This window comes from Rhagoletis zephyria, unplaced genomic scaffold (assembly GCF_001687245.7).
Source record: "Rhagoletis zephyria isolate East Lansing unplaced genomic scaffold, Rhagoletis_zephyria_1.1 Rzeph_scaffold_00183, whole genome shotgun sequence".
NCBI classification, from domain to species: domain Eukaryota; kingdom Metazoa; phylum Arthropoda; class Insecta; order Diptera; family Tephritidae; genus Rhagoletis; species Rhagoletis zephyria.
The window spans coordinates 286,878-299,281 of record NW_016157267.1 but is presented as its reverse complement, the minus strand read 5'-3'; the positions used below and the strand labels follow the sequence as shown (position 1 = coordinate 299,281).

At 38.5% G+C, this 12,404-nt stretch overlaps 1 protein-coding gene across 1 annotated transcript in view; it reads left to right on the top strand.

The window, feature by feature from the left end:
- The window catches only part of Cubn2 (Cubilin 2), a 364,924-nt gene that overhangs the window by 90,458 nt on the left and 262,062 nt on the right, over positions 1-12,404 (top strand). The gene's annotated exons all lie outside the window — the stretch shown is intronic.

Below are 12,404 nucleotides of genomic sequence, written 5' to 3'. Positions count from 1 at the left end.
TTCGAATCTGAAATCAAAATAAATAAAAATAAAATGGCCGATCCAATATTGCGCCTGAAATTAAAAATATTTATTAAACTCGCGTAGTATTGAGTTTTATTAGGTCCTTTAAGTTATTATCCAAAATTCTTAAATAAAAATGCTATTAATAATAATATAATCATGTTTACGTGTATCTCACATGAAATTGATTGAAGAAAAACTTTCAATATTATTGCGCTTCAAAATCGCATCTTAAACAAAAGGTCGGATACGGTCGGATTCAAAATTCAGTATTATAGTCTAAAAAATATATATAAATTAATGCTGCTATAACTTCTGTTGTTTGTTGTTTTTCCATTTTTCCTAACAAACAAATCGCGGTACAAAGCTCAATAATACTATATAAAATATAGTATAGAAATAAATATTAATACGCCACAATAAAAATTGACAAATAAATATTTTGGGATGAGCCTGCCCTAAAACCTATGCAATGAATCTATTTAATGTATGGAATTTATCAATAACAACGACGCTGTCAAGCTTAAATTGCGGCGAATCAGCTGCACTTGATAGTAGTAAGNTCTTAAATAAAAATGCTATTAATAATAATATAATCATGTTTACGTGTATCTCACATGAAATTGATTGAAGAAAAACTTTCAATATTATTGCGCTTCAAAATCGCATCTTAAACAAAAGGTCGGATACGGTCGGATTCAAAATTCAGTATTATAGTCTAAAAAATATATATAAATTAATGCTGCTATAACTTCTGTTGTTTGTTGTTTTTCCATTTTTCCTAACAAACAAATCGCGGTACAAAGCTCAATAATACTATATAAAATATAGTATAGAAATAAATATTAATACGCCACAATAAAAATTGACAAATAAATATTTTGGGATGAGCCTGCCCTAAAACCTATGCAATGAATCTATTTAATGTATGGAATTTATCAATAACAACCACGCTGTCAAGCTTAAATTGCGGCGAATCAGCTGCACTTGATAGTAGTAATTTGCATAAGGAAATGGATTAGCAACAACAGCTTACTGGTTGTGCATAGTTCAGTGGTTAGCACTTCTGACTTTTGCATCGATGACGCGGGTTCGATCCCTGCGAAAAGTCTAGAAAAAAAGAAGTCTGAAGAGTAGATGTGGTGATCTCCGATATAGCTGCTATAACTTCTACCGCTTAAGCAAAGTTGTTTTTCCATTTTTCCTAACAAACAAATCGTGCTACAAAGCTCAATAACGCTATTGAAATAAATATTAATACGCCACAATAAAAATTTACAAATAAATACAGGTTTTATTTTTGAAACACGGTGTTCTGGACGGGGTCAAATTGGGGGCCGGGCCTCTCGAATTCCGCGGCAAACGAGGGTCGAGGAGGTGCCGAATCCCTGAAGTCCTTCGGGCTTGATTACAATTCGAAAATTCGCTTAACAAAATTAAAGGAAATAAAACAATTTACTTTTCACTATATATGTATATACTTATATGTGAGTGCCGGCCGGCCATCTTATTGCATACATATGTTCAGTATAACAAAATGCTGTAACAAAAGGTTATAAAATGTATTATTAATTAGAGGACCTTACTTGATTGTTCGGAGTTGTCTTCCAAAGTGGCAGAGTGTTGGGTGCTCGCAGAAGGTGAAACCCAACATCCGAGGCGGGTAACAGGACTCGAGAAAAAGGAACTCGAGTACGAGTAACTGTTCCCGCTTAGATCACAGCGACATCTACAAGTGAAATTTTCTAATTAATAAACATACTTAAGGTGAAGGGGGCTAGCGTAAACATGCCGCCTGCCGTGCAGTGTCGCTGCAATAAACTTAACTAGGGTATTTACAATTAATTTTTCACTTTACAATTCATTTGTACTTCAATTTCTTTAACAATTCATCACATTTAAAATTACAATTTAGATATGTCTGAGTTGACAATTAGTAGATGGTGCCTCCTGAAATCATCCATCCAAGTACGGTGTTCTGTGAGCCGTGACCGTAGGATCATGGCATATCCCTGTAGGGAAACGAAGTAGTGCGGAACTGGTTCGGTTCTAGTGCGTTTGGAACCACGACTAGTACGCGTTAATTCTCTTTTGCATGCTAGCGACTGACGAATTTAACATTGCGATGTCCTAGGAAGTGTCAATTGTCCCCCGTTGCATCCCTTTGGCTCTAGTTCCGAACCAGTTCTAAATTCGACAGATAAGATCTAGGTCGTTTTGCATCCCTTTTTCTATAGTTCCGAACCAGTTCCAAATTCGACAGATGAGATCTAGTTCGTTCTGCATCCCCTTTTCTTTAGTTCCAAACCAGTTCCTAATTCGACAGATAAGATCTAGTTCGATCTGCATCCATTTTTTATGTGTAGTTCCCAACCTGTTATAAATTCGTCACCTTAGATATATATTTCTAATCAGGCTTGTCGAAACATTTCCCTTTTATATTAAATACGGTCGGTTGAAGGAAGGACAATACCATCACAAATGTTCAAACGCATTTATTAAAAATTTATAAACCACATTAGTAGTAGTAGTAGCATTAAACTTAAGTGGTAAGTAAAAAACAAAAGTGCGTTCTGCTTAAAAGCAAAAATATTGGTCCCCTTTGTCTTACTTGTCTAAATTTAAGCATATTGATTTTTAAGTAAATTCAGTTCTTTTTAAGCTTATATGTATATGAAGTACTTCGAAAATTTTTGTCGTACTTAACTTAAATAAGATATACAGTCAGTCAATAAAGTTTAGGTACAGTGAAGTTTTTACAATACCGGCAAGTATTTTTTAAATATTTTTTTCTCCCTAATTTTTTATAAAAATATGGTTAATTCTACACCAAAAACCCCAAAAATCAGAGTTCCAAACCTTATGCAAAATTAAAGAAAACTCTGCGAATTTCTATCCAAGTGTTGCAATTTACACTCTTTAGAAAAAAGTTAAGTATTCAGTTATTAGCCCATTCAATTTTAGTATAACAAAGTGCAAGTTTGAGGTAGCTAGGACTTACTATTGATATTTAGCAATTTTTGTTGTTGTTTGGTAAGTCCTAGCTTCCTCATACTTGCACTTCATTATACTAAAATTGAATGGGCTAATAACTGAACTCTTTTTCTGCAACTGCATTGCCTTTCTCAATTGTCCTACAGGATCTTGGCCGACGTATCCTTTTGAGAGGTAGCCGCACCCTTATAAAAGGAATAAGACCCAAACTTTTCAGGTAAAAATTTCAGTACGTTGCGTCTTTATGGCCTTTTCAATTTTATAAATTATCATTATTTTTAAGTGGAAAAATAAAACTGAAAATTAATGATAATCTCTGCGCGAAAAAATAAAAATCATAAAATAATCATTATTTGTAATCCCACAAATGAAAATCAAATAATAATTATTTCCGTTTGAGCGAAAAAATAAAACTCAATAATAATTCATAAAATAATGATTAAATGCTGATTTAAATTATTTTATTCATAATGATTACCTTCCCTGCTTTTAAAATTTAAAATAGAATTAGTGAAGGTACCACATTTCACTGCTTTTGGACTGGTGCGGAACTAGTTACTATCGGACTGGTTCGTTTTTGGCAAAAAATAACTAGTACTGAACTAGAAATCTGGTTCAATAGTTCGTGTTTTCCCTACAGGGATACTTCAGCTCCTAACATCAATGACACCGCGCTGGACTGGTAGAACGATGGGTCGGCCAGCCGAATATTGTCAAACTCGCTGGTGATCCGTGCGTCCAGCGCCGACCTCCAGCCTCTCGTGCCATCCTGTGAAGGTGAGCCTGCACATATCTGCATAGCTCCGGGGTAAAAGCTGAAGTCGGCGTGCTAGCTGAAGCGATATTATCGACCTGGGCTGAGCTGGGTCGACGATGGCGCCCACTACTTGTTTCCTCCATCGGGAACCCATCTTAACCGCTACTATGGCCGTGAGGACAGAGCCCAGGAGCACTGCGGGCCGTGCCCGTAATCCGCTCTCGGGTGTCTCTCACACCTCGGCGATGGGGTTGTTGCTGGGATCGCCGTGGGCGTCGGTGAGCGCCTCGGCGCTTCGACCTCGTTGCTGAGGCTCGCTGCTCTGCCGACCGGACACCCGACAGAGCAGGTCTGAATACCGGCGGGGCGCTGAGTTCGGGAGCATCATCCGTCGAATTCCAGCAGAGAGATACGATTATTATTTTGTTTTAGCAATCTGGTAAAAGTACCAGTTTTATAATTGGTCATGTTATAAGTCCGCGTGCCGTTCGTATTTCTACGACTCGTACTCGGCTGTCCTGACCTGAAAATACCCTAATTACTCTGTCAAGCCGCCATTCAATTGGAGGGAGGTTATCCTCTTTGACGACGACTAGATCGTCAACTTCGAGGTTTCGTTGTGGGAGTGCCATTTCACTCTCTTCTGCAATTCCTTCAGGTATTCTTCTTTCCACCTTCTGTCTGGTGAATCACTTTTATCTTTTGTCACCAGTTGACAACAGACATCGGGTTCTCTTTAATTTCGGGTTCAGCAATTGCCAGTATCGGGGTGCCAATTAATAAGTGTCCTGGGGTTAGAGACTCCATTGATTTCGCGTCTTCAGAGATGGGGCTGATTGGTCGTGAACAAGATTTGATTCTTGCCAACAGAGTAAAAAGCTCTTCAATGGTAAAACGCATGTTGTTCGCTACCTTTCTGAAATGCATTTTTAAGCTATTTACCCCCGCTTCGCAGAGCCGTCCCATGTGGGGTGCTCCTGGAGGTATAAAATGTCACGCAATGCCCTGAAGGGAAATGTCTGGGTTGTGCTGTTGGTCGCTGCAGAGACAAAGAGTTTGAAATCCTGCAATGCCTTATTCGCCCCTATAAAGTTGGTTCTATTGTCCGGATATACAGTCTGCGGGCAGCCGCGTCTGGACACGAAACGCGAAACAGCTGCTAAGAATGTGGCGGTGAACAAATCGCTAGTGGACTCCAAGTGTATTGCCTTGTCGCAAAACATACACAAAAACGCAGAAATAGCCCTTGGTAATGCGACACGCTCGACCCGTGAAACTCCTTATCTCAAAGGGACCAGTGAAGTCGACTCCAGTGTTGGTGAAGGGTCTGGATACCTCAGTTTGATCCGGTGGTAATGCTGCCATCAACTGCTCCCGTGCCTTTTTCCTGTAACTAACACAGATCTTACAGTTCTGAATTGAATTTTTGATCAAGTTTTCCATTCGCACATTCCAGTATTCGGAGCGCAAAATTCTCAACATATGCTGGTTTCCTCCGTGCAAGGAAATAAGATGAGTGAATTTTACGAGCAATCTTGAATACTGGCAGTCAGTCGTACGGGAGAATTATTGGATACCGTTCACTGTCAGGTAGGTTCGTTAACGCCAGTCGTCCTCCTACCCTCATAGCTCCGTTCCTGTCGAGTAAGGGGTTGAGAGCGCGAAGTGAACTTTTCCCGTTGATTGGCGTTGAAGCGTTGATGGCCCTGTATTCCTGTGCGTAGTGACGCCTCTGTGCAATACGGGTGAGACGACATTTAACGTGATTATTTTTCATCAGCGGTTATTTCGTGTGTCTCGTCACTAGCGGCCAACTTATGCACCGGATGAGTTTTTCAAAAAAATCTGAAAATTCGCGCAATCACTCTCAAGTCTGTCCATTTCCTCGGAGATGCCTGCCTGTGAGCCCGTACAGTGTTTTGCTCCAAGTCCGTTTCTAGTGGATTGCTATTGGTTTGGTGGGGCCAGGTAGCTGAATCTTGCTCCAACCACTTCCTGGGGGGACACGCCTCGGCTGCCAAGATACGCTGGATTATCCGCAGAGTCCACATGATTCCACCCGGATACTCCAACCAGTTCATAAATTTTTGCGACTCTGTTAGCCGCAAACGTTGTCCATGTACATGCTGGCTTTCTGAGCCATGAGAGTACAATAGTGGAGTCGGTCCATTTGTATATTACCGGCTGTGTGAGCTCTAACCGGGGGAGGGACACCGTTTTTAATGGTGCTACTTTTGTTTTACCCACCAGCAAGTTTATATGGGGCTCATTGTTTGATGCGCGATCGCGTACCCTTATGTATAGTCCGGCTACATACGCTTTTTCAGAGCCATCGCAGAACCCATGGAACTCTACTTCATCCCATGACCTAAAATGGGTCCATCGCGGGATTTTTATCTTCTGAATATGTTCATAGTTATCCAGAAAGGTTTCCCAACGTAGCAGAAAATTGGTTCGAGCCATCCAGCTGGATCGAACAATTTTGCTACGCAGGATAAAACCTCTCGCTTGGTATACTCCTGCTTCCAGGGGATCGGCTGTACGGTGAAGGGAAACATGTCATGTACCGCATTCCAACGGATTCCCAACATTTTTGTCTCACTCATGTCGTCAAGCTCCAAGAAATTCTCCTTGTATATGTGCGCCTTGGGTAGTCCTGTCAAAGCTTATTACAATTCCACGTCCACTTTCTTAGGGGGAAGCTGGCGGTGTTAAGAGCTTCAATTACCTCATTTCGCATTTGTATCGCAGTTGTGCAATCGTGGGCTCCAGCCAGGATGTCATCAACATACATGTACTGCTTCAAAATCTTTGTTGCCAGTGAAAGTCTCGTTTTCACTTCATCTGCGAGCTGGTGTAGCGTCCTTATTGCCAAATATATGTTTATTTGTTTAATTTAGAAAATGAATACATGAAATGTTCTTACAGACTATTAAAAAGAAAAGTAAAGTAAATTTACAAAATTTATCCAAAATAGAAGAAAAAAATTCAAAAAGTCGTTTTTATAGGCAGCAAAATCAATGTGAATACAGCTTTCGATGCGATTAAGATCGCATAAAGCTCTTGTGATAGGAGCGTTTAATGCATAAACAGTTTTTAACGGGCCAATATGAAAGGACTCAAAGTGACGTAAATTTCTAAGTGGGGCATTAAAACGAATACGTTCAAAGAGGAAGGCACAGTCCACCCCTCCAGAAATAATATCGAATACAAAAAATAGTGACAGAATCAATCTTCTACTTTCCAGCGATTTTAAATTAATGAGCTTACATCTAGCAAGATGCGAAGGAATAGGTTCATTAAAATGCAAGGTTCGAAGAGCAAACCGGATTAACACTTTTTGAACTCTTTCTATGCGGTTAACATAACACGTATGGTATAGCCTACAGATAAATGAGGCGTACTCTAACCTAGATCTAACAAGGGCAGTGAAAAGCAACTTAAGTGTATACTATTCAACGACAAGCGATTAGTGTCACACTACGATTTAAGATTATTAAGCTCTGCTTGAAGTATCTGTGAATCGAGCGGACTCTTTATTATGGAGTAAACTTTTAAATCGTCAGCATATAGGAGAAATGTAGAACGGGAAAAGCAACTATTTATATCATTTATGATCAAAATGAAAAAGAAGGGGCCTAAAACGCTTCCCTGGGTACCCCGGAGTAAGCGATAGAGATAAGATAATGTATTATCGACATTGACCACACAGCGGCGATTACTTAGGCAAGATTTAATCCAACTTGAAAAAATGGAGGGAAAACCTAGCGGTAAACATAAACCCGTGCTGGTTCTGACAAATAAGGCTTTTGACTGCAAAATACACCTTTTCTTTCACTATGCATTCGAATAGTTTCGAAATAGTTGAAAGTTTGGAAATGTGTCTATAATTATAAACATAATTTGTATTACCGTTTTTGAAGATAGAGGTGATAAAAGCTGTTTTCCAATCATCGATAAATACCCCTGCGGATAGCGAGTTATTAAAAATTTATTTCAATGGATAAATAAGAGCATCGCATATTTTAATAGAATTGCGGATAGCTCGTCAATGTCTGCTTAGTACGAGGGTTTAAGCTGTGCAATGTCATTAAGAATGTCGGTTGTGGTCAATGTTAGGGATCCAAAGCTAAAGGGCGATTCCTTAGTATTAGAAAATTTCCTCTAGAGTCGTTATCTAAAATGAAGTTTGAGAGGAAAAAATCGGCAAACAGATTCGCAGCCTCAATGGGGGAGGTAGCAGAGTTTTCGTTCAGAAATAATTGAGAGGGAATACTAGAGCAAGATTTCTTCGAATTTATAAACCGCCAGAATGCTTTAGGATTCGACTTGCTATTGGCTTTATAGTTTAAAACGTAGTATCTGTATAAAAATTTATCAAGGCAGTTAAAATGTTTGGCATATTTTTTATACTGAATGAAAAACGAATAATTGTTCGTCTTTTTGAATGTGCGGTGAAATTTGCTTCTTAAATTTTTTATCCTTTTAAGATTTCGAGTATGCCATGGAACTTTGTACAACTTTTTTCCAAAGATTGGAATGTTATTTTGACAAACTTCAACTACTTTAGATTTAAAGAAGAAGAGCGATTCCCGAGGGCTTTGTACATACACGTAGAGTTGGTCCAGCAGCGAATTATTATTGCTTAGCTCGAAGAAAAACGCCTTACGTTTCCTCTGGATCGCAATTAGGATACCACAACTTCTAGCATATCCAGTTTTGAGTGCATCTCTGTCCTTGCGGAATACTTCAAACAAGTTGGGATCGAAGAACTCATGCCTGAAGAAGTTGTCGTTTAGCCAAGTTTCTATGATAACGAAGATATCATAATCTAACTGCGAACTCATGAGATGAAGGGATTTAGATTTTGTCCTAAGACCAGAGACATTATGGAAATAGATTTTTAAGTGCTTGTGGTTTGCATTATCGAACTTTGGGTTTTTGTCTGAGAGTCGTCGTTTTTTGGCATAAATTTAAAAGGGCGTACAGCAACATTCGCAGGCCATAAGTCCGGATTCAAGAGCTTTCCGTAGAGCAATTGAGATACGCCCAATTTAAAATCTACACTATTTATAGCACTGTTGTTTATTTTAGGTACATTTGGAACGTAGTAAAATATTGTTTCATATATGTCCAAAAGTTGTTATGCCACAAAAGGAAGATGCAGTCCACCAACTATCAAAAATATATGCACATAAAAATACATGTTTACGGTTAAGGTACGTGTATCTACTTTTAGGTACAACTATTCGGCAAATAGGTACAATATGAAAGTTTAATATTTATCACTAGTGCGAAAAAATTATAAAGTGACGTCAGCGAAAGGGTGGATGCTGTCAAATCGAGAAAGAGGATTTGCGGTCCGCGGAAGGCACCACCTTTGTTTCGCTGCATCGTGGCACTGATGGGCACTGCCTTGCCCGCGGGAAAAGGTCCTTTAAGCTTTCTATACATTTTGTGTAGGCGCGAGCAGAGTAAAATCTCTCTCTGTCCGACGCTGATTTATAGAAACATCCTTTTTAATTAGGGGAGAGCAAGAAAGCATGCTTGGGTTTAATGTTTGCATGTTTAGCTACATAATCAATTATGTTTTCCGCTTTGACAGAATTAGAAAACGAAGACAAGAGCAGCCACTTCAGTCGAAATGTCACATCAAGCTCTTTGCTAGCATTCGAACCAACCACAATCAATGGTGCTTTTTCGCTCTTCTTTGCGTTGTTTAACTTGCCAGCAAAGTAGGCGAAGTTTGTGTGTTAGGCCAGTGATGATAAAGTTGCCACAATTGTGCTTTTTTGATGCAATTGAAAACCAGGTACAATTTGGAAATGCAGCGCTGAGTATATTTCGATTGGTTTTATATTTACGTTGGTTAAAAACTTCTAGTTATTTATACAAATACTTTCTTCTTTCTCTACTTCATACCAAGGCACATAAATACAGGTGGAAGCCAAAATGACGTTGCTCTCGTGAGAACCAAACCTTTAAACTTCAACTTGTTTTCCTTTTATTTCTTATATTTCGTTACGCTTTGATTGACAAGTCGTTATTTTTTTGAATGTTCGTTAATGACAAATTTTAATTAGCATTTGAATTTTTGTAGTGTTGTGCGGTTTATACTTAGTGTATGTGCTAAAAATGCAACACCTGAAGCGCTGTTTTTTATGTGGTGTTAAATATAATTCAGACACCACTCATTTTTTTAACGTGCCTCAATGTCTTTGGCGTAAGGAGCGTTGGAAAAGCAGCTGTGGGGAGAAGCTACAGCGAAATGCCTTGCTGTGCGTTAAACATTTCAAAGCAGCAGATTTCATAAATGTACCGGGAGGTTCAGGAAAGGCACGTTTGATGCCAAGTGCTGTTCCTATGACCCTTATGCCGGAAAGTCCCTTCAACAACACTGCAACTCATAAATCAAAAACAGAAAACAACAAATTAAAAAATGTTAACTAAAGAAAATAAATAAATAAAAACAAAACATCAAATTTACTTAAAAACGTTAACCAGCGAAATGTAATTTTTTATTTTTCCTTACACACGCTCACTTTTATTTTTACTCTCCCGATAACTTTGACTTTTGTAGGTTTGATGTCAATTTGGCTTCTACCTGTTTTTATTGTACCATGCTTCATACAAACTTGGATTGCATTACAAGGTTGACAGTTCTGATTTCTTATAGAAATGGTTTTGTCTTTTTCTACCTCACACCTTTTCTATCGGAGCACTTAAAAAATTTAAATTTATGCGAGTTTTGGGAACAAATTAAATTCATTTGCTCAAGGTATATTAGGCGTGTCTTTTTTAACGCATCTGAGCTTAAAAATTGTATGGAGCGACAAACTTTGTGTGCGTTTATGAATAGTTGTCGATAAAATCAAAATTACTTGTTTTGAAATGGAATTTGTCGATGATTGATTGACAAAATATTTTTTTATTTTAACTTTTATTTCATAGTAGGCGAGCCCACGATGCTAAATCGGGATTTACTCGAGCGTCGTGGGGACCTATTGGATTTTGAAGATTAGATGATAGAAAGAAAAAAAGGTCATGTGGTGTTTTTCCTTTCAGCGGTGGGTGGAGGATCTACAGGCTTCCGAAAATGTAAAAAAAAACCGTTACATGGATTTACTCGAGCGCGTCAGATATTGATAGTGAATAAATCAAACGTGTTTCTGATGACGGAGATATGCTAATCTGCCGGTTTGCATGGTGGGGGTGGGAGTACGGAAGGGTCAAAAATGGGTAAAAAAAAATTTACTCGAGCGCGTCAGATATTCACAAGGGATGTTAAGTGGGCCCGAATAAACCTCCCATTCAATAATCAGACGATTCAGATGTGACGCAAACTCGTGGCGTCTTCTTGAAGATGCAAAAAAAACCGCCATTTGGATTTACTCGTGCGCGTCAGATTTTCATACAGAAGGTTCATCTCGATGCCCTGGTCGTGCTGTTCCATAATCTGACGATTATCTGGAGGGGTTTTCTTAATCTGACGGTTTAAAAAAATAATTTCGTTTCTGAGATGCACAGTCAACCAAAAATATATAATAGTAAAAACATATTATTATAAGCGTAAAATATGTATTTTATTCTTCATTTTCATCCATGGAACTATCATCATACAACAACTCCGGTTCGACTTCGTCGTCAATTGCTTCTGCATCTTGCCCATCTGCAACAAGAAGTCATTGACCATATTTTTTTACAAATCTATTGAAAAGTGTGTTATTATAGAATTGACAAACTATTNTTTTTACAAATCTAGTGAAAAGTGTGTTATTATAGAATTGACAAACTATTATACCTGAATGCCCTAGGATGTCTGGTGTTATGACAACATCTTCATAAGCTTCTGGTAATTGATCACCAACGAACCAGGTCATCTCCAATTTTCCATTTGAGTCTTTCCATCCATAATCTTTTGGTGACATGTTGACGATGTTTGACTTGTATGCATTCCTCCACAAGCATATATCTCGTTCATCGGATACAAATTTTTGTTACTATAATTGTAATCTAATACTTCTTCGATTTACGATTATTCCAATCCTAATTCAAACTATTTTAAATTTGATATTAAATTAATCGTAATCCCCAGTCTTTGCGAATGATTTTCTGGTTCGCTGGGTATACATACAGTCATATGTTTGTGACATTTAATATGAACGGAAAACAGCAAACAAATCAAAAAATAACAAATTTCGGAGAAAAAGTTGTAGTAGTTTTAGAAAAGAGCAGGTGCACGTGCTAAACTTTGTTGGCGATTTTCTATACTCCGGCTTGCGTAAATCGTCAGATTATATACTTCCCGTTAACCTTGGACTGTTTGCTTCATAATAAAAAAAAATTGACCGCGCTCGAGAATGTCAAGGTAACGTTTTTTTTTTGCAAGTTGCGACCCTCCCAATCCCTTGCGTCACGCTCAAATCGTCAGATTATTGAAATGCACACCTTTCAGCATGTAATTAACCCACCATTTCTTAATCTGACGCGCTCGAGTCAATCCACCTATCAATTTTTTTTTTACTATTCAGCTCTCCTATGCCCTCTACATAGAGGGCTTAGATTTGGCAGAGGTACTCAACAGGATGCAGGGTACCCCCCATATGTTAATCTGACGGGCTCGAGTAAATCCCCAAATCCCCTCTTGGGC